The 27,965-nt window shown below is 42.0% G+C and overlaps 1 long non-coding RNA gene across 1 annotated transcript in view; it reads left to right on the forward strand.

Annotated features, from left to right (window-relative positions):
• LOC126469566 (uncharacterized) overlaps positions 1-27,965 on the forward strand; it is a 208,954-nt gene that overhangs the window by 93,271 nt on the left and 87,718 nt on the right. The gene's annotated exons all lie outside the window — the stretch shown is intronic.

The raw sequence follows: 27,965 nt of genomic DNA on the forward strand, positions 1-27,965 counted from the left end.
ATATTTTTTCCAGTCATAATTACTAACACAACACTTTCAAATGCGCATTACTAAAGCTTAAACTTGCGACCTCGCATTCAGGGTGTTCTTGTGAGTCAACAGTAAAGGAAACTAAGCAAAATTTCGAAACGAAATTAACGTTTAAAGAGAAGAAATAGTACTTTTACTTCGCCGATTGTACCTCTCTCAGAGATGACAAAGAACTTGAAAGAGAAGCTGCCGGCCGCGGTGGCCGAGCGGTTCTAGGCGCTTCATTCTGGAACCACGCGACCGCTACGGTCGCAGGTTCGAATCTTGCCTCGGGTATGGATGTGTGTGATGTCCTTAGGTTGGTTAGGTTTAAGTGGTTCTAAGTTCTAGGGGACTGATGACCTCAGATGTTAAGTCCCATAGTGCTCAGAGCCATTTGCACAATTTGAAGAGAAGCTGATTAGAATGGATAGTATCTTGAGGTGAGGTTAAAACATGCAAATTAACAAAAGTAAACCAAGGAAAATGGAAGACAGTCGAATTACATAAGACGATCCCGAGAAAATCAGATTAGGAAATGAGTCACTAAAAGTAGTACATGAATTTTGGTATGTCGACTGAAAATTAACTGACATGGCTGTAGTAGACAGGATATGAAATGCAGAAGGGCAATCACAAGAAAATCGCTTCTGTAAATGAGGATTTTGTTAACATCTAATGTAACTTTACATCTACATCTACATTTATACTCCGCTAGCCACCCAACGGTGTGTGACGGAGGGCACTTAACGTGCCACTGTCATTACCTCCCTTTTCTGTTCCAGTCGCGTATTGATCGCGGGAAGAACGACTGTCTGAAAGCCTCCGTGCGCGCTCGAATCCCTCTAATTTTACATTCGTGATCTCCTCGGGAGGTATAAGTAGGGGGAAGCAATATATTCGATACCTCATCCAGAAACGCACCCTCTCGAAACCTGGCGAGCAAGCTACACCGCGATGCAGAGCGCCTCTCTTGCAGAGTCTGCCACTTGAGTTTGTTAAACATTTCCGTAACGCTATCACGGTTACCAAATAACCCTGTGACGAAACGCGCCGCTCTTCTTTGGATCTTCTCTATCTCCTCCGTCAACCCGATCTGGTACGGATCCCACACTGATGAGCAATACTCAAGTATAGGTCGAACGAGTGTTTTGTAAGCCACCTCCTTTGCTGATGGACTACATTTTCTAAGGACTCTCCCAATGAATCTCAACCTAGTACCCGCATTACCAACAATTAATTTTATATGATCATTCCACTTCAAATCGTTCCGCACGCATACTCCCAGATATTTTACAGAAGTAACTGCTACCAGTGTTTTTTCCGCTATCATATAATCATACAATAAAGGATCCTTCTTTCTATGTATTCGCAATGCATTACATTTGTCTATGTTAAGGGTCAGTTGCCACTCCCTGCACCTAGTGCCTATCCGCTGCAGATCTTCCTACATTTCGCTACAATTTTCTAATGCTGCAACTTATCTGTATACTACAGCATCATCCGCGAAAAGCCGCATGGAACTTCCGACAATATCTACTAGATCATTTATATATATTGTGAAAAGCAATGGTCCCATAACACTCCCCTGTGGCACGTCAAAGGTTACTTTAACGTCTGTAGACGTCTCTCCATTGATAACAACATGCTGTGTTCTGTTTGCTAAAAACTCTTCAATCCAGCCACACAGCTGGTCTGATATTCCGTAGGCTCTTACTTTGTTTATCAGGCGACAGTGTGGAACTGTACCGAAAGCCTTCCGGAAGTCAAGGAAAATAGCATCTACCTGGAAGCCTGTATCTAATATTTTCTGGGTCTCATGAACAAATAAAGCGAGTTGGGTCTCACACGATCGCTGTTTCCGGAATCCGTGTTGATTCCTACAGAGTAGATTCTGGGTTTCCAGAAATGACATGATACGCGAGCAAAAAACATGTTCTAAAATTCTACAACAGATCGACGTCAGAGATATAGGTCTATAGTTTTGCGCATCTGCTCGACGACCCTTCTTGAAGACTGGGACTACCTGTGCTCTTTTCCAATCATTTGGAACCTTCCGTTCCTCTAGAGACTTGCGGTACACGGCTGTTAGAAGGGGGGCAAGTTCTTTCGCGTACTCTGTGTAGAATCGAATTGGTATCCCGTCAGGTCCAGTGGACTTTCCTCTGTTGAGTGATTCGAGTTGCTTTTCTATTCTTTGGACCCCTATTTTGATGTCAGTCATTTTTTCGTTTGTGCGAGGATTTAGAGAAGGAACTGCAGTGCGGTCTTCTTCTGTGAAACAGCTTTGGAAAAAGGTGTTTAGTATTTCAGATTTACGCGTGTCATCCTCTGTTTCAATGCCATCATCATCCCGGAGTGTCTGGATATGCTGTTTCGAGCTACTTACTGATTTAACGTAAGACCAGAACTTCCTAGGATTTTCTGTCAAGTCGGTACATAGAATTTTACTTTCGAATTCACTGAACGCTTCGCGCATAGCCCTCCTTACGCTAACTTTGACATCGTTTAGCTTCTGTTTGTCTGAGACGTTTTGGCTGCGTTTACACTTGGAGTGAAGCTCTCTTTGCTTTCGCAGTAGTTTCCTAACTTCGTTGTTGAACCACGGTGGGTTTTTCCCGTCCCTCACAGTTTTACTCGGCACGTACCTGTCTAAAACGCATTTTACGATTGCCTTGAACTTTTTCCATAAACACTCAACACTGTCAGTGTCGGAACAGAAATTTTCGTTTTGATCTGTAGCCTGAAATCTGCTTTCTATTACTCTTGATAAACAGATAAACCCTCCTCCCTTTTTTTATATTCCTATTAACTTCCATATTCAGGGATGCTGCAACGGCCTTATTATCACTGATTCCCTGTTCTGCGCTTACAGAGTCGAAAAGTTCGGGTCTGTTTGTTATCAGTAGGTCCAAGATGTTATCTCCACGAGTCGGTTCTCTGTTAATTGCTCGAGGTAATTTTCGGATAGTGCACGCAGTATAATGTCACTCGATGCTCTGTCCCTACCACCCATCCTAAATATCTGAGTGTCCCAGTCTATATCTGGTAAATTGAAATCTCCACCTAAGACTATAACATGCTGAGAAAATTTATGTGAAATGTATTCCAAATTTTCTCTCAGTTGTTCTGCCACTAATGCTGCTGTGTCGGGAGGTCGGTAAAAGGAGCCAACTATAAGTCTAGCTCGGTTGTTGAGTGTAACCTCCACCCATAATAATTCACAGGAGCTATCCACTCCTACTTCACTACAGGATAAACTACTACTAACAGCGACAAACACGCCACCACCGATTGCATGCAATCTATCCTTTCTAAACACCGTCTGTGCCTTTGTAAAAATTTCGGCAGAATTTATCTCTGGCTTCAGCCAGCTTTCTGTACCTATAACGATTTCAGCTTCGGTGCTTTCTATCAGCGCTTGAAGTTCTGGTGCTTTACCAATGCAGCTTCGACAGTTTACAATTACAATACCGATTGCTGCTTGGCCCCCGCATGTCCTGACTTTGCCCCGTATCCTTTGAGGCTGCTGCCCTTTCTGCACTTGCCCGAAGCCATCTAACTTAAAAAACCGCCCAGTCCACGCCACACAACCCCTGCTACCCGTGTAGCCGCTTGCTGCGTGTAGTGAACTCCTGACCTATCCAGCGGAACCCGAAACCCCACCACCCTATGGCGCAAGTCGAGGAATCTGCAGCCCACACGGTCGCAGAACCGTCTCAGCCTCTGATTCAGACCCTCCACTCGGCTCTGTACCAAAGGTCCGCAGTCAGTTCTGTCGAAGATGCTGCAGATGGTGAGCTCTGCTTTCATCCTGCTAGCGAGACTGGTAGTCTTCACCAAATCAGATAGCCGCCGGAAGCCAGAGAGGATTTCCTCCGATCCATAGCGACACACATCATTGGTGCCGACATGAGTGACCACCTGCAGATGGCTGCACCCTGTACCCTTCATGGCATCCTGAAGGACCCTTTCCACATCTGGAATGACTACACCCTGTATGCACACGCAGTGCACATTGGTTTTCTTCCCCTCTCTTGCTGCCATATCCCTAAAATGATGGGAAACATTTTCTAAGTGTATTTGTCTAGAGTGTAGCCTTGCTTAGAAGTGAAACATGGACGACAAACACCTCAGACGTGAAGAGAGTAGGAGCTTTACAAATGTATTGCTACAGACTAATACTAAAGATTAGAGGGTTAGATGGAATAATTATTGAGGAGGTTCTGAAGCTATTCGGGGAAAAAATAAATTATGCCTCAACTTAGCTAAACTACGGGATCGGTTGATGGGGTACATCCTGAGGTCTGTTGTTGTTGTTGTAGTCTTCAGTCCTGAGACTTGTTTGATTCAGCTCTCCATGCTACTCTCTCCTGTGCAAGCTTCTTCATCTCCCAGTATCTACTGCAGCCGACGTCCTTCTGAATCTGCTTAGTGTATTCATCTCTTGGTCTCCCTCTACGATTTGTACCCTCCACGCTGCCCTCCAATATTAAATTGGTGATCCCTTGATGCCTCAGAACACGTCCTACCAACCGATCCCTTCTAGTCAAGTTGTGCCACAGTCTCCTCTTCTCCCCAATTCTATTCAATACCTCCTCATTAGTTATGTGATCAACCCATCTAATCTTCAGCATTCTTCTGTAGCACCACATTTCGAAAGCTTCTATTCTCTTCCTGTCTAAACTATTTATCGTCCACGTTTCACTTCCATACATGGCTACACTCCATACAAATACTTTCAGAAACGAGTTCCTGACGTTTAAATCTATACTCGATGTTAGCAAATTTTCATTCTTCAGAAACGCTTTCCTTGCCATTGCCAGTCTACATTTTATATCCTCTTTACTTCGACCATCATCAGTTATTTTGCTCCCCAAATAGCAAAACTCATCTACTACTTTTAAAGTGTCTCATTTTCTAATCTAATTCCCTCAGCATCACCCGACTTAATTCGACTACATTCCATTATCCTCCTTTTGCTTTTGTTGATGTTCATCTTATACCCTCCTTTCGAGACAGTGTAGATTCCGTTCAACTACTCTTCCAAGTCCTTTGCTGTCTCTAACGGAATTACAATGTCATCGGCGAACCTCAAAGTTTTTATTTCTTCTCCATGGATTTTAATACCCACTCCGAACTTTTCTTTTGTTTCCTTTACTGCTTGCTCAATATACAGATTGAATAACATCGGGGATAGGCTACAACCCTGTCTCACTCCTTTCCCAACCACTGCTCCCCTTTCATACCCCTCGACTCTTATATCTGCCATCTGCTTTCTGTACAAATTGTAAATAGCCTTTCGCTCCCTGTATTTTACCCCTGCCATCTTCAGAATTTGAAACAGAGTGTTCCAATCAACATTGTCAAAAGCTTTCTCTAAGTCTACAAATGCTAGAAACGTAGGTTTGCCTTTCCTTACACATTCTTCTAACCTGAGGTCTGAAGGTATCGTTAATTTGGTGATGGGGGAAGTGTGGCGGGAGGAGGGGTGAAGGTGGGGTAAAAACTGTAGAGCTGTAGAGGGTGACCAAGTGTTGGCTGTAGTAGACAGGTTCTAATTGATATAGGCTGCAATACTTACGTAGAGATGAAAAGGCTTGCGTAGTACATACCATTATGAAAAGCTGCATTAAACCGGACCTGACCACAAGAGCATCAACCCACCGAATGTTTATTGGCTTTGCAGGTTAGGTTTTAAGTTCTGCCCTCAGGCATTCTGCAAGCGAGTGAAAGTGGTGGCAGACGGCGGCGCGGCATCACTGCGAGAAACGCGAGCCGGGAAGAGCCGTGGCGGACGGCAGACGGCGGACGGCGGAGCCAGCTATCGACCTGCGCGGCCGTGATTAATTAGGCCGGCCCAGCACACTGCTGCGACGTGCGCCACGCTTCTTCTCCCTCGGCACTGGTTACGTCCACAGACATACTTATTACGTAATGTGAGTGCCCTTTGCACCTGAAGGATATGTCATGCTTCGCGTCTCGATGTGACGATAACGTTTACGACAAACGTAAATGATCTAGTGTATATTGTCAGAAGTTCCATTAGTGACGCAGATCATACTGAGACAATGCGATATGTGATACGACACGTTGCAATAAAGGTCGCGGGTCGCGACATTTCTCGACACTCGTTTTCCCACTGTAGCGATACAACGAGAACTAAGACGGCACGTATCACGTTCCTGCCTCAGTGGCAACCGTGGGCCCTCTTGTGAAGAGGACGTTATTGGTCAGAGAGACAGGGAGTATTGCGTGTATTAGCACAATGATATGAGTCATAGTTCGGCTGTGCTTTATGGTGAGCTCTTACAACACGAACACAGATTCCACCACTTGAGTCCAGATGGTCTCCAGTTCAGAGCAGCCGGCCGGGGTGGTCGAGCGGTTCTAGGAGCTACAGTCTGGAGCTGCGCGACCGCTACGGTCGCAGGTTCGAATCCTGCCTCGGGCATGGATGTGTGTGATGTCCTTAGGTTAGTTAGGTTTAAGTAGTTCTAAGTTCTAGGGGACTGATGACCTCAGCAGTTAAGTCCCATAGTACTCAGAGCCATTTGAACCATTTAGTTCAGAGCAACTAGTATCAGATACTCTCAAATTTTCGACTTGCTATTTCTCCTGCTGAGAAGCGAAAGATTTATTTTTAGTAAGAATACCTAGTACGGCACTTCATTCATTGTGACACATATATAAATAATGGTAAAAAATTAAGCCAGAATATTATTTCTACAACTTTTGGGTTTCAAAAAGTAGTATATGATTCAACTTGAAGAGTATTCACAAGAAACGTTTTTGGATTTCAAGATAAGTCAGTCACCATCGATGTTGTAGTAGTGGGTGATGAACTCTGCGTAGGAGTAGACAATGTGTTTGAAGAAGTAGAAGAAGCACATGATAATAAGGAAATTCCCAACGCGTCCTTCTCAGTTTCGTCCAACTACTCATTCAGAAGTAACAGGAATTTAGCTCTCAGATCTCTTGTATACCTGTCCTAAGGTTTCGTGAAATCAGGGAGCACAGACTGAAGAAACGTACTGTCAGTATCATCAGCTTCCCGCTGTTTTTTTTTCATTTCAGTAAGCTTTTTCATTTCCATCTTCGGCTTCTATCGGCAACATACGAAGAAGAGAAACACTAGACAACTCCGCACACAACATAGCAGGCATCAATAGACCTCCCATGTAGCGCGTAGCTGCCAACCTCGTCGTGCACAACCTCCACCATACAGGGTTACCCAATGGCCGTTAACATTTGAAAATTTAATACTTCACGGCATAATGTAGGTAGAGAACTAAAAATTGACACACATGCTCGAAATGACATGGGTGTTACTGAAACCAAAAAGCATCCAAAATGACCAAAAGATGGCTCTTCATGTAATACAAAAGCAGTGATAATTTGTAGCAAAGACTATATTATTTATAACAAATGTTCACCATGTCGGGCCATTCTACAACTGTACCTGTAGTCGAGGGACAATGTCGTGAATAGCACTGTACAACATGTCACTAGTTACGGTGAGAAATTGCCGTCGGATGCTGTCCTTTAGCATCTCTAATGAGTCCGGACGATCACGGTAGACTTGCGACCACAAGTAACACTAAAACCAATAGTCACACAGACTGAGGTCTGAGGACCTGGGAGGCCAAGCATAACGGAAGCGGTGCCTCACATCGCCATCCTCACCAAACGATGTGCGCAAGAGATCTTTCACACGTATAGTAATGTGGGTTGGAGAGCCATCCCGTATAAAAGTCATAGTGTTTACCAGCCAGGCTAGAGACGATGCGATTCTGTAACATATCAGCGCAACTCGCACCCGTCACACTGACAATTTGAAAAGCAGCACCCCGCATTTCCTCGGAAAAAGAGGTTCCGATCACAACTGATGTGGTAGATCCACGCCACACCGTGACTTTCTCGTAATGTAATGGAGTTCCCTCGACAGTTCTAGCATTTTCGGCAACTCAAATTCAGCTCATTTTATACACTGACACGTAACCGTACACCGCCATCTGTTGGTCAATTTTTGTGTTAGTTTTTGATTTCTATAAAACACCATGACATTTGTGTGAAGTTTTACTTCTCTACCTACATTATTGCGTGATCTAGTGAATTTTCTAATGTTAATGAACTTTTGGGTCACCCTGTCTCTCACGTATTTTATGGAGAATGGAAAGAAGAATGACTTTGTTTCACCGTTAAGAACAATTTAGATGTTTTAGCTGTATTTCTTATGCGGCAATTAATGAAATAAAATACACCAAATGTAAATTAGCCAGCGACTACATCCTTCACAGCAAACTTTCCAAAATATGAGCCATGTTTTAGCTATTCTCCAAGTATCAAAATAAATATCGTCATTAGTGAAAAGAAAACCGGTTCATTATCAAGCTGTGATATGGAACTACAACATGCAAAAAACTCATTTTTAACTAAAATGGTTTTATTTTTTTACGCGAAAATTAAAAGGTTTATTAAGAAACTAATTAGAGAGACGGATGTATCTTTGCTTCATTTATATAAAATAATTTTCTTCGAGGCACATCTGATTACTCAAAAATTGTATCATATGACAAAGTTGTGTGGAGAAACCACACCCCCTGTTGCATCAGGTAATACGATAGAGATATGAGGCGGAGTGAACCTTATATGGGAGGAGGGCGAAAAATGTAAACAGTTCTTTAAAAAGTCTTTGCAGCCGCAGTTAGCAAGGTAGGCATCTGAACTTTTCCACTTGCAAAGCAAAAGAGCGATATAGTAATGGAAAAAAAGTAAGTGGCCCACGATTGGTAATTTGTCACAAATATTAATTTTTGGAAAAATTTTTGTCTACTTTTCAAAAGCCATAACTGAAACCTTAATCCTGCAATCACTCTGGAAATTTTATTGTAAAATCCTAAGAGTGTTATAATATCACTGAACTTCAATTATTAATTTGAATTTAAAATATTATTATTTACAAAGTTTAGAATTTTGTGCAATCAAAATTAATTATTTTTTTGATAACATACAACTCGGTAAATCATAGTTTAACTGAAGGTATTATATACCATTAGATCCAATGCGAGATCTATATGTTTTGGACGACTCCTGACGATATCATTGCATTACTTCGTATATTCTTTTGAGAAAAGTCTTCTAATAATACGAAAAGTGTGGAACATAGAAAAAGCAGTTTAAAGGTTTAGATCATATCTTCCACATTTAATAGGCTTACCTGTGTTTCAAAATTCTCCATACTGATACTCCTCATACTCCAGGTTTTTCTTCTCTCCCCTTCTAATCTGTCTGGTCTGTATTTGTAGATTATACAGCGTTGTGTCAGCATGTTAATCCCGCTCTGATAGATGGTGTAAAATGCTTTTCCAGTAAACGCAGCTGGATTTACACCAGTTCTCTTCATCACTTTAATTCTGTCGTTAATTCCCTCACTGGAACATAAAGTATCTTTTACGAGCATCCAAATTAAATTATTTAGGTTGTCATTCGCATTTTGTGTTTTCCCATGAAGACACTTCCTCAATAAATCGTGATTTCCTAGAAACCGGCATGTGGGCTCAATTGCGTTCATATCTGCTTCTGGCAGTAAGTGCTTATGCAGATAAGTTTCATTTATTGTGCTGTACTTACATCAGCCGTCTTTCGGGGACAGATTATGCATTAGTCTTTGGTCGGCTGATAGCTTGTGAAAACCCACACTGCACGCCTCATCCCCTCTAAATTGTTTGCATTTGTCCTAATAGCTCTCCCATAATATAACTGAAGAGAATCAATTTCTGTAAGTTGTTTTACATCCTCAAGGGTTTCACATCTCTTCTCGTTCAACAAGCGACTAATCCTATTATAAAGCCTCTTTTGGATGTGGCCCGCACGTTCCAACTTTTGTGTTGAAGTTTTGTATGTTTTATTATCTATTAAATCTTTGAAGGAATAAAGAGTCCCCCTCACCATTTCCCCAAATGTCTAAAAATGTAGTAGTGGCTGCGACTGCAGAGTCTAAAATTTAAATATTTTAAAGGCATTTCTAATGCTGATATCAAGATAAAATTTGTACACAATATAGATTAACCTCTGTAGATTAAGAAAAAGTATTTATGAAAATTAGATTTTTTGAACCGATATCTGTAGCATCCCCCTCTCAGTCGCTTCAATTACTTTTCTGTGTACTCCACCAATGCATGTTGATTATGCTTCTTTTGGCGATTTTTAAAAGTGGAATTTTATGTGCTCATTCCGTAGAGCGGCCCCAGATTAGTCTAGTGCGATATCTGTTTTATCGATATCTATAAACAGTGACAGTAAAACATGAAGAATATACAGTAATCCAGCAGCGACTCGCACTCGCCAGGAACCAACATAAACATCACAGTGGCTTCATCAAGAGTAAGCAAGCGACAGCTTTCCTGGACCCGTCGCACTAAGGGATGGACAGTGTACAGCACATAGATGCGCTGAGACAGTCGGAGCAGATGACGCAATCGAAAAGCATGTGTCGCCGGACGTAGTGCGTGGCCAGACACTTGGCGAAGAGCTCTGCTGTAAATATTGAGCAGTGTTCCGGAAGCCGGTACCGAAACACGTCTGTGCCAATGACGTAGTCACAACCGACACCACGGTCAATCCAACTGCCATCAGTGTACACAAAGATACTGTCACGAAGATCAGTGTGTGTGTGTTGGGGTTTATGGGCGCTCAACATCGAGGTCATCAGCGCCCACGAAGATCAGTACGAAGGTCGTGAAACAGAAGGCGATAGAGCGAGGCTGGAGTAGTGTCCTTAGGAAGCGAATGAAGGCCAAGGTGAACACGGGCCGCCGCACGAAGCCAAGGTGGTGAAGGGTTCACACCTACCGGGAAAGTGTCAGGTAGCGTGAGGTTAAGCTGCCGGAGCGAGAGCCGAAGCGAACTCCAGGAGGTAACAGAGGAGAGGGACACGCCCCATACTGGCGATCAAAGGAGGCATAGGGTGGGTGGCAACGCATGGTAGACAAACGGCATGCATTTCTGCTGAGGAGAAAGTCACGGCGGTGGGACAGCGGTAATTCGTCAGCTTCTGCATACAGACTCTCACCCGGGCTAGTGTAAAAGGTGCCAGTGGCCAAACGGATGCCACGATGGTGGATGGTATTGAGACGACCTAAGACGAACGGACGCGCAGATGCATAAACGAAACACCCATAGTCTAGTTTCGAACGGACAGAGAACCGGTACGAACGGAGAAGGGTGGTTCGATCTGCTCCCCAGGAAGTATCACAGAGGACACGTAGGACATTGACGGACCGCATACAGCCGACTGAAAGGTAAGACAAGTGGGAGGACCAAGAAAGTTTCCTATGGGGCATGAGCCCCAGGAATTTCGTAGTTTCAACGAATGGAATAACAACAGGCGCAAGATGTAAAGACGGTGGAAGAAGCCAATTGTGCTGCCAGCCTTGTGCGGTAGCGTTCTCGCTTCCCGCGCCCGGGTTCCCGGGTTCGATTCCCGGCGGGGTCAGGGATTTTCTCTGCCTCGTGATGACTGGGTGTTGTGTGATGTCCTTAGGTTAGTTAGGTGTAAGTAGTTCTAAGTTCTAGGGGACTGATGACCATAGATGTTAAGTCCCATAGTACTCAGAGCCATTTTTCGTGCCGCCAGAAATTCATATAAACGGTTTCGTCAGTGGAAAAACGAAAGCCATTTTCGAACCTCCCGAGTGAAGACAATCGAGATGTCGCTGAAGACGCCGCTCAATAAGACAAGTCCGTGGGGAACTGCAATAGATGGCAAAATCGTCAACGAAAAGGGAGCCAGAGATACCCGGTGGCAGACAGACTATTATAGGGTTATTGGCAATATCAAAGTGGACGACGCTCGGGACGGAACCCTGAGGCACACCGTTTTCCTGGATATAGGTTTCAGACAAGGCAGAACCCACAACCCTTGAAAACTCGGTCTTTTAATAATTGCTGAATGAAACGGGACAGGCAGCCACGGGAGCTCCACGTGTAGAGAACACGGAAGATACCAGTCCTCTAGCAGGTGTCTTAGGCTTTCTCCAAATCGAAAAATACGGCCACAATCGGGGGTCGGCCGTCGTGGCCGAGCGGTTCTAGACGCTTCAGTCCAGAACCGCGCGACTGCTACGGTCGCAGGTTCAAATCCTGCCTCGGGCATGGATGTGTGTGATGTCATTAGGTTAGTTAGGATTAATTAGTTCTAAGTTCTAGGGGACTGATGACCTCAGATGTTAAGTCCCATAGTGCTCAGAGCCTATGGTTAGGTAGGTTCAAGTAGTTCTAAATTCTAGGTGACTGATGACCTCAGACGTTAAGTCCCATAGTACTCAGAGCCAGTTGAACCATTTGAACCACAGTGGTCATCGCAACTACACGGACTAGCCTAGCACACCTCCTCTTACAACCAAATTCTGCGCTTCCAACATAATGCACCTTGCCCATTATCCCCATTATTCGCAGGATTACGCCTATTCCCGTAAGAGTTCGAGCCTGGTGTGCATAGGCGCTGAAGATATCATTCGCCGTCCTCGCCATAATTATCGGTGAAGCGCCAAAGAAACTAGTATACGCATGCGTATTCAAATACAGAGATATGTAAGCAAGCAGAATACGGCGCTGCGGTCGGCAACGTATATATAAGACATCAAGTGTCTGGCGCAGTTTTTAGATCGGTTACTGCTGCTACAATGGCAGGTTATCAAGACTGAGTTTGAACGTGGTTTTATAGTCGGTGCACAAGCAATTGGACACAGGATCTCCGAGGTGACGATGAAATGAGGATTTTCCATTACGCCCATTTTCCAAGTGTACCGTGAATATTAGGAATCCGGTCAGATATCAAACTCCGACTTCGCTCCGGCCGGAGGAAGATCCTGCAAGAACGGCACCAACGGCGACTGAAGAGAATCGTTCAGCGTGACAGAGGTGCAACCCTTCCGCAAATTGCTGCAGATTTCAATGCTAGGCCATCAACAAGTGTCAGCATGCGAACTGTTCAACGAAACATCATCGATATGGGCCACTCGTGTACCCTTGATGACTGCAAGACACAAACTTGACGCCTCGCCTGGGCCCGTCAACACCGGCATTGGACTGTAGATGACTGGAAACATGTTGCCTAGTCGCACGAGTCTCGTCTCAAATTGTATCGACCGGGTGGACGTGTACGGGTAGGGAGACAACCTCATGAGTCCATGGACCCTGCATGTCAGCAGGGAACTGTTGTAGCTGTTGGAGGCTATATAATGGTGTGGGGCGTGTGCAGCTGGAATGATATGGGACCCGTGACACGTCTAGCTACGACTCTGACAGGTGACAGGTACGTTATTATCCTGTCTGATCACTTGCATCCATTCATGTAGATTGTGCATTCTAAAACAATGGGCATTCCAGCATGACAATGCCAGACCCCACACGTGCATAATTGCTTCAGAGTGGCTCCAGGAACACTCTTTTGAGTTCAAACACTTCCGCTGGTGACCAAAATCCCCAGACATGAACATTATTGAGCACATCTGAGATGCCTTGCAACGTGCTGTTCAGAAGAGATCTCTCTCTACCCCCTCGTACTCTTACGGGTTTATGGACAGCAATACAGGATTCATGGTGTCAGTTCCCTCCATCACTACTTCAGACATTAATCGGGTCAATGCCACGTTGTGTTGTGGAACTTCTGCGTGCTCGCAGGAGCCCTACACGAATTTAGGCAGGAGTACCAGTTCTTCTGGCTTTTCAGTGTATATATGTGGTGTCTGTTCTTTTGGTAGTGACTGTGTAATCATTGTATTTTATATGTATGTAGTGTCTGTTCTTTGGGAAGAGCAAATACGCAGTATATCATTATATCATTCAGAGCTATGTATGCATGTATGTATTCAACCGGGGACCTAGAAAAGGTGGAGAGACTTCATCCCGCTATAGTCCTCAGTGGTTCACAACCCTAGAACAGGCCACAGAAGTCCACACACCCCACCGCCGCCCCACAGTTATTGTGCGGTTCGACTCCCAGTGCCCCCCCCCCCCCCCTCCCCCAGGAACATCTCATACCAGACAAGTGCAGCCCCAAAAGTTTGCGTGGTATAATAATTATGGTGTACGCATACGTGGTTGCGATGTTTGCGCACCAATCGCTGACACAGTGTAACTGAGGCCGAATGAGGGGAACCACCCCGCATTCACCGAGGTAAATGGAAAACCGCCTTAAAAATCATCCACAGGCTGGCCGGCACCCCGGACCTCGACACTAATCCGCCGGGCGGATTCGTGCCGGGTACCGGCACGCCTTCCCACTCGGGATGCACCGCGTTATACCGCGTGGCTAGCCGGGCGGACGTTAGAGCGGTGTACTCATAGGTTGTTTAAATAGTTATGGCACGACAAAGTGATCGTTTAGAGCTAAGTCCCAGCGTTCACCGTCAAGATAGAAACAGACAGCCCGCTAGGAGCTGTAGTCCATGATTACATTGACTAGGACCGAGGAGCATTTATAAATAATAGGAAGCTGGATAAACCAATTCAAATTTCTGCCTGCCGTCTAACTGGGGGAACTAACTGAAAAAAAACACATTAAGGTATCTTATCTTGGACAGATTGGTACACTAGAGCTTGAATGTCTTACCATGCCAGCCGACCGCTGTGACAGAGCGGCTCTAGGCGCTTCAGTCCGAAACCGAGCGACTGCTACGGTCGCAGGTTCGAATCCTGCCTCGAGCATTGATGTGTGTGATGTTAGTGTTAAGTAGTTCTAAGTTCTAGGGGACTGATGACCTGAGATGTTAAGTCCCACCGTTCAAAAATGGCTCAAATCGCTCTAGGCACTATGGGACTTAACATCTGAGGTCATCAGTCCCCTAGACTTAGAACTAATTAAACCTAACTAACCTAAGGACATCACACACATCCATGCCCGAGGCAGGATTCGAACCTGCGACCAGAGCAGCAGCGCGATTCCTGACTGAAGCACCTAGAAACGCTCGGCCACAGCGGCCGGCTAAGTCCCATAGTGCTCAGAACCATTTGAACCATCTTACCATGCCATAGACAGCATACAAGTGCGTATGGCGTCAGTGTAAACTGTACTGATTAAGAGCCACGTGTCCGAGGTGGCACCAGCCCGACTCTCGGACTGGCTCTAAGCACTATGGGACTTAACTTCTAAGGTCATCAGCCCCCTATAACTTAGAACTACTTAAACCTAACTAACCTAAGGACATCACACACATCCATTCGAACCTGCGACTCTAGCGGTAGCGCGGTTCCAGACTGTAGCGCCTAGAACCGCTCGGCCACCGCGGCCCGCACTCTCGGACTGAACTGACGCTCTTTACGACAAGAAAGGTGTAGGTTTACTTTACAGTGCGTCTTACTTACGTACTATCATTAGGAATTTTTGTTTTCTAAAGATATTCGTAGTTAAAAGCGATTAAAACATTTAAAATACCAGATAATATAACGGTGAAAATCAGAGCTAATGAGACGAACTTTTTAATTCCGTGCTGCTCTATTTTTAGAACCAGCAAGCGTACAGTGTATCCGTTGTATTGCAGAGCACATAAGTAACCCATAGGGAAATGTTTCTATTTTAAAAACCGCTCAGTTACATCAATTTATGTATGATGGTAACTTGTCCAGTTTTTTTTACTGTCTCTGCCCAGTTCAATGAGATTTGGTAGGCGGCGTTCAGCGTGCCGTGTATAATTCTGTGGCAACGTCGTTATCTGTGTTAGAGAATTTATAGTGATGCATTTTAATATGCCGTGAGTGTACCACTTCGCGCGCGGCGGCGAGGAATGTTCCGCGCCGCTATTGTTATTGCTATGCATGTTATTGTTCGTGTTGTTTGTGGACACCCGAATGGGTTCATCGTCACACAGGCATTCACACAGTAAAATTGACTGCACATGTGGCAATGCCGCCACCCCACTGAGTGGCAGACGTATTTGATTTGCTTTGTGGTTAGGTCTTACGTGTAGTGCGGAGTAAACATTTTTAGCATTTGTGGTAGATGCAGAAGGAAGCCCGCCACGAACTACCTGGCTCACATCGGGCGGCTCTTGTTTCACCTTATTGATGTGTGGTGTTACATTATAGCGGTATTGTAACTGCAATAAAATTTCACATAATACACTCTCCAATAGATTTACTTCAAGCTCAGTGATCTTCTTCGAAGTATCATGAAGTTGTCTGCACTACGAGTGTTGTTCCTGAATCTACACGTTTTTCACGGCTAATGAGCAGTTCATTGAATATTTCATTTCGCTAGCCTACAACTCACGTAATTCATCGATTCGTTTATTGCAGAGGTCAGTTCACTTATGTTAGATGACATTTCATTAGACATAGCGTACAGTTTCCTAGTGTTCGCAGACAATACGCCACATGCAGCAGAAATTTTAATAAAGTCAGAAGATATTTTACTACATTTAAGCGAACATCGAGTTTTTCGTTTGGTTGACGTCTTAGATGACCAATTAGACAAATGATAACCAATTAGACAACTCAACTGGCATTTTAAGATTTGTGGGTAACACATTTTGTTACACTGACAACTTAAGTACATGGATGGCATTTCATTGTGTTTTGTTGGAAATTCATTATGTATTTTAATTGAAATTTGATCTACCATAGGTTTGTGATAATTTCTGGCTGACAAACCGGGACATTTCTCTTAAACTGACTAAAAATGAACGTAATTTGGGAAGCAGAAACTGGGACACTTCTCTTCAGCTTAAGAACGCGAAAAACGGGGAAAAATTACTCCTTTTAGTCAGGAGATTGCGAACCGCTGCCGACAGTCGCTCACGGTAGGAGAGAAGTGGCTCACACAAGCAGGGTTGCTGGAAATTCAAAGAGAATCGCATATTTGTTGGATTGTGTCGAGCACTAACACTAAATTCACAATTTTGTGTTGATTTTGTTCATCCCAACGTCACATTTTTTACTGCTTCGGAATTATTAAAAAGTTTGGAGCTTCACCTAGAAGTACAGTCCACTGATCTCAAAGACATATGATGTTAATCGGTATGATAGCATGTTACTAATTCTCGATCTGTTACTGACTTGCTTGTTTAAAAGAAGTTGACACAAAATGACTATCTTTTTTTGCGGAGCACACGCTAGCTAAATGATCCTTAATGTTTGCCCTTCCCCCATGTGCAACGGAAATATAACACAAATTTCACTTTATAGTCCTTCTTCCTCGTTTTATGAAGAAACATTCTTCCGAATATATCTTGGAACGAACACTTCATCTTTCGCATTTTGAGTCCACTTGAAACAATGAAACACTTTAATAATAAACAACAGCAACACGACTCTTACAGGGAAACAGAGACCCACGTTGCTGCAAAGATTAAGCCGAACTGAGATAAGGGACAATACCGAAAACTCAGCACTTACTGCACAGTAATACTCCTTAAGGGACCAAGACAGCTGCGATAGCAAAAACTTCCATAATTTAGATTAAGAGCTGGAGATTCACGTAAGACTTTCAAGAAAAAATAGAGTATGATAATATTTCTCTGAAATCCAGGACAAACTGCCGTTCCGAAAGAACTTTTCTGGACACCGACTTCTTTAATATGAAACTGGTACTATCCTGGAAACCCGGGACATCTGGCAACCCTAATCTGATTCGGGACACCGACTTCTTTAATATGAAACTGGTACTATCCTGGAAACCCGGGACATCTGGCAACCCTAATCTGGCATCCTAGGTGTTGACTGATCCTAGATTCCATAATGTTTAAAAGGTATATGATTTGATATTCCACCGAAATGAGTATCTATTAGATTTGATATTTCTAAAAATGGCTCTGAGCACTATGGGACTTAACTTCTAAGGTAATCAGTCCCCTAGAACTTAGAACTACTTAAACCTAACTAACCTAAGGACATCACAAACATCCATGCCCGAGGCAGGATTCGAACCTGCGACCGTAGCGATCGCGCGGTTCCGGACTGTAGCGCCTAGAACCGCTCGGCCACTCCGGCCGGCGATATTTCTAACATTTCACTTTCTACGTCTGACATTTGACTATCTTTAGTGAATATTTCATTTCGTACTTCAGATTACTCATTAGTAGATATCTGATTTGACAATTCATTAAATTTAGTTGATATTTCAGATGATATTTCAGTTGATATTTCACTTTTCTTCTGTAACACATGGTACAACATAGCAACTATATCTGGTACTTGACTGGCAGTTGGAGTAATCGTAGAATTCATTATAGTAATACCTGTAATATTAACCACGTTGTCAGCGGCTTCGCCTTGAGCTCGCAATTCATCTTCGCTCACTGAAGCGTTCGTACTGTCTACAAATACATCATCATACTCTTTCTCGTCAGAACAGATTCAGTATCATGGTGTGTTGCTGGATCTATTTTTCTCCGTTTTACTATCTTCAACATAATATAATATGACTGAATTCAAGCGTCTTAGATGTAACGTAATTCAGAATAAACTCAGAATTCAAATAATTAACTTCTATTTAACAAGAGCGTTCTCGCAGTACAACATGGCTAAGCAGAAACAGTGAAGCAGCCATGCGCCTCATTACGCGCTCCCGCGACATGAATTCCGCCATCTTGAGCGCCTAATTAGCTGCTATTGTTGGACCACGTTATTATGTAACTGAATTGTATTGTGAGAACTGCCTGCAATTGACAACACTCTACACATGAACTATTGTAATAGACGATATTTTCCTTATCTGTTTCTGTTCGTTGAGCGCAGCGAGCAATAGCTTTTCTATTGATATCATTTTCCTTGTGGCTCCAATAAAATTTATCATTGCGGTTTACCATTCACTGTTTCCTCTTTTTAAAATCGGTTGTTCTATTTATCCTCAGTTTCCTCCACTACTGAGGCCGCCAGAAACATGTATACACATTTTCAAGAATGAGAAGTATTACTTATGTGTTTATTTTACATTTAATAACTCATCACGTACAACCTTCAGTTTAGCACATGGTTACTTTAAATATTCAAAATGTTCACCGTTGGCGGCTATACACATAACAGAACGACGAGCGGACGCCAGAACTACGTCAGTAAATGTTACAGTGGATATCGCTGCACATGTCGCTGTAATACCCTGGCGAAGTTCCTCCAGCGTGCGTGTCTTCTACATATAGATGTACATCTATATGGTTACTCTGCAATTCACACTTAAGTGCCTGGCAGAGGGTTCATCGAACCATTTTTTTACTTCTCTACCATTCCACTCTCGAATGGCGCGTGGGCAAAAGGAACACCTAAATCTTTCCGTTCGAGCTCTGATTTCTCTTACTTTATTATGATGATCATTTCTCCCTACGTAGGTGGGTGTCAACAAAATGTTTTCGCATTCACAAGAGAAAGTTGGTGATTGAAATTTCGTAAATAGATCTCGCAGTAAAAAAAAAAAAAAAAAAAAAAAAAAAAAAAAAAAAAAAAAAAAAAAAAAAAACGCCTTTGTTTCAGTGAGTGCCACCCCAACTCACTTATCATATCAGTGGTACTCTTACCAATATTGCGCGATAACACGAAACGGGCTGCCCTTCTTTGTACTTTTTCGATGTCCTCCGTCAATCCTACCTGGTAAGATGTCGATAGACGTTATCTTTCACGGTTCCTCACAAGTAAAACTCCATAGGTGGTACATCTGACGACCGTGGAGGGAACTCAATGGGCCTCCTTCGTCCAATCTAATGTCCCGGAAAATTGTCATCCATGAAAGCTCGTACGGCTAGGTGGTAGTGTGGTGGCGCCCCGTACTGTTGGTAGAAGTCCTCTTCATCAGCTCCATAAAGCGCACGTATACCTTGCAAAATTGATGCCCCTAACATTTCCAGGTACACTTCTCCAGTGAAAGTAGCATCAAAGAAAAAGGGTACTACTTAGCCCCTAGATAATAGTCCACACCAGACATGAACTCCTGGTAGATTGACCGCTTTATCCACATAAACATGCGGATTTTCCGATGTCCAGTACACGCTGTTATGCTGATTCACGGTTCCAGTAAGTTTAAATTGTGCCTCGTCACTCCGCACTACCTTCCTCACAAATTGTTCGTCATTAGTTACCATTTGCTGATACTATTCGCAAAATTGCATTTGGCGATCAGGATTGTCATCTAAATTTTCCACTCTCCAGCTTTCAGAATTCTATACTTTACTGCTAACCCCCATTTCACGTGCACATTGCGTAGCAGATTTCTGTGGAGAATTAACAAACGTTTCCAACACGAGTGCGGACGAAGCAGGACTTGGAGCTGTACGCTGTCTTCCTGATCTTTCTTTGTGAATATCACAAATTGTTCCACGCAATTCAAACTTGTCAATGATGCGTATAATTGTTAGGCGGATTTGCGGTTCTGTTTCAAACTCCCGCCTTCACTGACGTTGCACTTCAACGGCATATCAAACTTGAAAAACCGCTTCACATTACATTTCCGTTGCTCGAATGTCAAGCGCCCTCCAGCCATCTTGTTTCCTCAATACCGAGATGAAAGTACTAACATTTCTTGAGCCAAAGCCCATACTACAACACACTCGTAACTCAAATCGAACGACAATGTCGATATCTCGATAGAGCCTTAATAAGAGTCTATACATTATTCATTCGTTCATGAAACAAATACAAATTACAAAAGTGCAATAACACCAAATATACATATAACATTCACAATAGCTTTCATAGAATCTTGAAGAATGTCCTGTATGAAGGGAACCACTCTGAGTCTTCCCGTAAAATAAGTTCCCGAGTCACGATAGAATGTCAATTTTTCTGAGACGGGAGACACGAGCATCAGTGAAAAAATTGGCACAATTGTAAATTACATAGAACTTAGATTGCAAAAAGGGAAGAACCAAGCATTCAGTGAAGAACATTGATAAAATAAATTAAATGCACGTGGTAAAAAAACCAAGAGGGGTAGAACTCATCCAAGTATTTGTAACACATTCTTTTGTAAAACGAGACAAGTTGTCGAACGTGGATACAGAGTATATGGTCTGTATTACTTCACAACATTTGGGCGCAGACAGGCTCACTGCACACATCGAAGTATTAAGTGAGGATAATCGCCAGATGACAGTACTTTGGAGGCTTATGAAAATTTCATGTTTTGAAATACAGAAGTACGGATACAGTTGATTGATACAAAGTATCTTTAAATGAGAAAGAATATTCTGTTATATCTGTCACATCACCTAGTTCATCATCTAACAAATATCCATCTGTTTCAAGAAGACTCCAGAAATGGTCAGCGCAAGATGGCGTCAATGTGTAAAAATGTATTTAAAGTAAGTGAACCTCTAGCTGTTCAGTGAAATAATGAATTACAACAGATGCATAATCTAGTAACCATCTTTTATATATTACAGGCATTTTCACTATCGTGAAGATATTTTCATATAAGCAGAAGTGACTGAAGTAACAAACCAAGTAAATTATAAGTTCATTGTAACTCTGTAAAGCTCTACACGCTTCTTTGGAGCTAGACCAGTGCCAGCAGTACTACGAGATGACCTCAAGTCAAATTAGATCGTCCCGTGCAACAAGACATCCTCACACCCATCACAACCAGCCAACGGGCAACCCTACTGACAGTGTTACGAGAATCAAATGGCTCCCTGCTGTTTCTGGTACCTATAAATGCATTGACGACGTCTGCTGCAACAACAATGTGGACTAAAGTGTAAGCTACAAAAATGCTAATTCTTTCAAGAGCAAGTGGAGTACTTAGGCTACATATTGAGTCATAAAGGATTTCAAGCGACATCTCATTCAGTGCGTAGCTGTACTTATATAACAACCAACTTATTAAGAAATTTAAACTACAGCAATGTTAAGGCTACCTGAGTAAATTACAAGCATTCGACGGAAGGTAACTTTGTAATAAGATAAGAGATATGTACGTAAATTTTTTGTTGTGTTAATGCTGTTTCTTTAGTTAAGAGCTAAGAACACAGACAGATAGAGAGAGAGAGAGAGAGGGGGGGGGGGGGGAAGAGAAAGTGAGAGCAAGAGAGAAAGATGTGAATTACAATCCATTCGTTAGACCGATCCGTGAATATTGTTCGTCAGTCTCGGATCCTTCCAATGCTGGATTAATAGAGGAGATAGATATGGTCCAAAGAAGAGCGGCGCGTTTCGTAAGTCTTCACTTAGTATTGGTGAGCTCTTTACGGAGACTTTCACAAAACTCAAGTGGCAGACGCTAGAAGATATGTGCTGTGTATCATGAAAAGGTTTGTAGCACTTCCAAGAGTCAGGCAAAATATTACTTTCTCCCACATACTTTTCGTGTGATGGGCGTGACAAGAAAATAAAATAAATTAGAGCCAAACGGAGGTTTACGTGCAGTCGCTCGTTCGACGTACTATTCACTACAAATATTGTATCAGCTAACTCATTTCATTTATAAAGTTTGTGCAATAACCATACCACGTAACTAGAAACGGATATTTGTGTTATAAACTCAAATTTTTCTCTTGTTCGACTGAAGATGATATTAAATTTTATATTTTAAATCGTTTCAATCAATCGTACTGGTTCTTTTGAAAAGAAATTTAGTCGTCAGACTATACAAGGTTTTCACCTATCATGTGCGCCCTAAACTCTCCGCAGATTTCCAAATACGGTTTTCACCATATGACTGTTTTAAAAGGCGAGTATTTTTCCGTACGGTTAACACTCGAAATGTATAATTTTATATATTAAATTGAACTACGTACTTTTTAAGTCCATTCAGTAGTTCGTGAAAAGAGAAGTTCAGTGATACAGTTTATGCTAATATCCGCAGCGAAAGATTCGCAAAAACCTGGAAGCTGGTCCAAAAGCGATGCTAAAGTTTGTCGACGCAGTGGAGTTTTCGTCATGTTAGCCTATGTTGACAAGAAAATGGAGCTGAATAACCCTTGTTTTACAAGGTTGTTGTCTGTCTTTCATCACAGGATCCTACTTTCTTTTTTGGGGTGCTCCGTTGTGAGCCCAGACACATGGTTCGTCATTGCACTCCTGGTTCTTCATGCTATCGAATACGCTAAAAATTACGTTGTTCCATTTTAAAGGTAGATAATTGCTTTTATATATCTGTAAATAGAAACACTTTGAGTGGTCAGAATGTAGAAAAAAGTGCAGGCCTCCTTACGTACCACCATTTGGAGGAAACCGTGTTTTTTATCTGCAACCGTCGCAGATATTTTGATCTGTTCACGTTAGGTGGGCCACCCTGTGTAAATGGTTTCATTTTAGTACGTAAGCGTGTGATTGTTCAATTGTAAGTGTTTGAAAATGATAGAGTTTGAGTTAAGTATTGAAAAACATTCTACACTCTGATAATAGTGTTTCAGTAATTTAAAGTCATAGTATTCACATTGCGTAATCGCTACATTAAATCTCAACTGTGACTGAAATAAATTATCAGCTAAAACTTTCCCACAGTTGCCATATCTCTCCACAGGTATTGTCTAGCATTATATAACACACATTTTAGTGCAGGCGTTGATACCAACGTCATGGAGCGCCATAACTAATCATCGTCGTTTACTTTCAGTTCGTGGGACGCTACGGGTTGTGTGTGGAATTAAGCAATGGAAGCCTCCCACCTCCCCCCATCCTCTCCTCTTTTTCCCAAATAAGAAGACGTTTCTAGAAACAGCTCCACGTGCCCAATTTACAAGCTCACACAGTCATAATCTGCATACTTGAGTTTGCAATCGTAGTGCCACGTGAAATACTGTTAATGTCGAATGCACACTTCCATATCATACCGTGTAAAATATGGCGTTGTCGAAGTTGTGACAGTTCGTTGTTGATATAGATCTTACATAACACATGAATTCTAGCATTTTCAGACCAATGCGTTCCAAATGATGTAACAAATTACGTCGCTACACCCTCGCCCTGGATCCGCAGCTGAATCAGGGGATGTTTGGTATAACCTCTCCTCTTCTTACCAACCATATACTACTAAGAAAATTTTCTTCCACTTATAGAATTTGAACCGACTGCCTCCATTTTGTGGTGCAGCTCGTTATGACGAGTTAGAAAACCCGACCACAATCTAGGTGGCAAACACTACTCGAACACATAAAGGATTGTTTGCACAGTAAGGAATGATATACACTGTATCTGAAGTGTGCGGAGAGTATTCTGTGGATTTATAATCAGGTATAGAATTTATATAACATTTGTATACTTTAATTCGATTGACAGGGAAATATCATTCAACAACTCAAAAGATTTTGGAGCTGACAACAAATAAGGGGTAATCTTAAAAAACAAACAGTAACAAATACAAAATGCAAAATTAAATTTTTAGGTGTAACCTACAAGGCTTTTGAAATACGAACTGGTGTAAGACAGTGAGATGGATTCTCCCAACTGCTGATAAGCTGTGTACTAGCAACAGTAAATGGAGGAAGAGAACAGAAGAAGAAAGAATTAAAAATAATTGGGAGAAAAGGGGATAATTTGAGTACTGATCGTTTGGCTTTTGTGGACGACATTGCTGTCATAGCCGAATCCATAGAAGATGCAACAACGCAGATAAATCTCCTACAAAACAGCTTGAAAAGCAGGCCTATGTATAACTTTTGGAGAAACAGTGTATATGACATATGTGAAGGAGGCGCCGAAATACATGGAAACTAATTGTGAAAGAATACAAAAATGCTACAAAATTTAAATATCTGGGTAAAGTAATACATCCAAAAGCTTTGGACAAAGAAGCTAGCTTACAAGGGAAAGGAGATGGCTTTTCAATTAATAAAAAAAAACCTATGTAACAAGAGATCTATTTCCGCAAATGCAAAACCCCAGCATTACAACACTTTAATTACACCAGAATGTCTTTATGGTTCAGAATGCCTTTCATTAAATACAGACAAAAATTTTTGTGAAACGTAATTGAAGGAAAGGATAATAATCAGGAAAATCTTGGAGTCAGAATATGAAGACGGGAAACTGAAACTAAGAAGCAAGAAAGAAGTCTATGAAAAACTAGAATGAATATTAGACACAATGAGGAAGAGAAGAGTTGTATTCTATGAACACCTAAAGAAGCTTGACGAACAAAGAATAATAAAGAGAATTTTTAACATTTTTGACAGGAATCCGCTAACATCAATGGCGTGGATTAAAGAAGTTAAAGCAGACCTGAGCGAATTGGAAACAACGGAGGAAGAAGTAGGAGAAAGAGAAAAGTTGAGAGAAAAAGTAAAAAGTTTGGAGAAAAAGACAGGCGCAACATGAACAGAAGAAAGAAGAGAAAAACATAGACAGAGAATGAAAAGCTACTGGAAATAAAGAAAGGAGATAAGAAAGAAGACAAGTTATTTCTTGTGGTCCTTAGTAGGCCATACCAATATTAAATAATAAAATAATAGATCAAATGCGTGCAAGCTTGTAGCACACACAATAACATCATTGGCTTTCACTGCTATAGCACCGATTGCTCTGCTAGTAATAGCTCTTTAATTTTAACAGAGCTGTTCTACCAATTAAAGCATTTATAAATTCGTAACCCAGTATAAAAACCAGTTTATTCAGCATCTTGTAGCGTTATAGTTCATTTCTCTTTCTGAAAAATGAAGCTACAAACATGTATTTTTCGTTATACGTTATTTATCACTCATTTACTTTCTCTTGCACCTGGAAACTTTCTGAAAATATTATCTGTTGTCAATTAGAGCAATAATTTTTTTCGTTCTCTTTATCTCAATGTACAACGCTGTAAATTACTACAGAACGGATGTACATACTTTATTACTTTCTTATTAAACTAAAAGCTGTTTGAAACTTCATTAGATAAATCAAGAACTCATAAGCTTCAGTTAAACCGAACCGTGTAATTTCAATCTGATGAAATAACCATTTGACTAAGTGAGCTTTTGACTTTAATTTAGCAAAATTACGGCTACACAGTTTTCGTCTATCTTCTACTTTGAGCTGGGTATTATCTTGTATCCTTGTAGACTGGCAAAACTTGGTTCTACAGTGATACTTTCACTATTTCCTTTGAATTACTACTGCACTTCTCTTGCACAGAAAAGACACACGACTGGCAGAACATAACACGAGGCAGACAGCATTAAAGGAAAAGCAGAATTATTACTGATAATGAAACTACACTTCTTTATTCATGCGATGAAAACAAAGGCTGCACCTAATACAGTAGCCATTTGTTTGACCACTAACACAAATCTCTATTTCAAATAACTCTTCTATTAATTCTTAAAATCAGGCAACAGTTATTTCCACCCACGATAATGTAGTTAACCACACATTACACAACTTCCTGAGCAAAACATTGGATACAATACAAATACATAATACCTCAGTATTCCCTGACAGACAGAACATAAATGACACACACATACGTATTTTCTTACAATTCTTTTTCAATTGACATAATTTTTATTTTGCTTAATAATTATAATCCAAGTCCTCTGGCCTATTTTAAATAACGGATACATAAATTTACACGAAATTTTGTCGTTGTCTTTTCATATTTGATATACTGTGGCAAAATTTTTGACGTAATGAATGACGTCGTAAGTTCCATATCCGCGAATGATGCTGTTTTGTACAAATGAGCCGCAAACGCTACACAATTATAACAAAATTCAGGACGATCTGGAAAGGATCGACGCTTGGGACAGGGATTGACAATTGACCCTCAGTATAAAAAAAAGTAAAGCACTGCGAATAAATAGCCAGAAAGACGCTGACTACACGGCTGCAGAACAATCGCTGGAAGCTGTCACATCTCCAAAATGTCACGGAGTATGAGTAAGGAGCGATCTAAAGCGAAACGACCACATAAAACTAATCGACGGCAAGGCAGATGCCAGACTGAGATTCACTGGAAGAATTCTTAGAAAGTGTAGTGTACCCACAAAGAAGGTAACTTACAAAACCCTCGTTCGAATAGTACGTACATATTGTTCGTCAGTCTGGGACCTGTACCAGATACGACTGATAGAGGAAAGAGAAGATCCAAAGAAGAGCAGAGCATTTCGTTACAGGTTCATTCAGTAAGCGCGAAAGTGTCACGGAAATGATCAGTCAGCTCCAGTGATACACTACAAGAGAGGCGTTCTACATAACGGTGTAATTTACTGTTGAAATTCCGAGTGTTCGTTCCTACAGGAGTCAACCAATATATTATTCACATCTATGTATATCGATGCAATGTTCCTTCGGACATGGGCGCATCGTTCTTCTTAACAATACAGGCACTGCGATATTGTAGTTATCCTCCGATACCAAGCAGTGATGTTCAATTAAAATGTCCCCTGTACGCGAATTACCTAATGTGTGTACGAGTACAGATCATGACGCAGGAACATCGAAGTATGGAAGTTTGGTTCTGGTCGTGGGCTGTGCACAGATAGCCAAAACGGTCAAGGTGACCGCTCGCATACAGCGGGAAATTCGGATTGAGTCCCGATCCAGCATAAATTTTCATTGTCATCATTTCCCTACACAGCTGATGGTTTTTCATATTCGCAACTGCGAATACATTTCATATATTTCATGTAGAACACGTAAATCTTTCCGTGTGATCTCTGATTTCTGTTATTTTATTATGATCATAATTATTCCTTTTCGAGGCACCATGATTAGTTGCAGTGATACTCGTGTCTGGGACAAGATTAGAAAAAAACGACGATACTCTAATACTGTACAGACTTCTAGTCTGTCCTCTTAGCCAGTTGCACCAACGCCGCTTGTCGACGGCTGGCCTCTCGTATAATATTCAACAAGCCCCTGAAATTTCGAACCTCGATTGCCCGAAAACGCTTGAGAAACTGATCGCACTATACCAGAATTCGCTACATCTGAATATGTACTACAATAGTGCGAAAGCTGAGCAAAATCTGTAGTCCATTGGGTGATTGCTTCCCTTGTGAGGCATTTCGGATGCCTGTCGAATTTGGGGCCCGACACATGTAAGAAAA

The sequence above is a fragment of the Schistocerca serialis genome, chromosome 3 (assembly GCF_023864345.2).
Source record: "Schistocerca serialis cubense isolate TAMUIC-IGC-003099 chromosome 3, iqSchSeri2.2, whole genome shotgun sequence".
NCBI classification, from domain to species: domain Eukaryota; kingdom Metazoa; phylum Arthropoda; class Insecta; order Orthoptera; family Acrididae; genus Schistocerca; species Schistocerca serialis.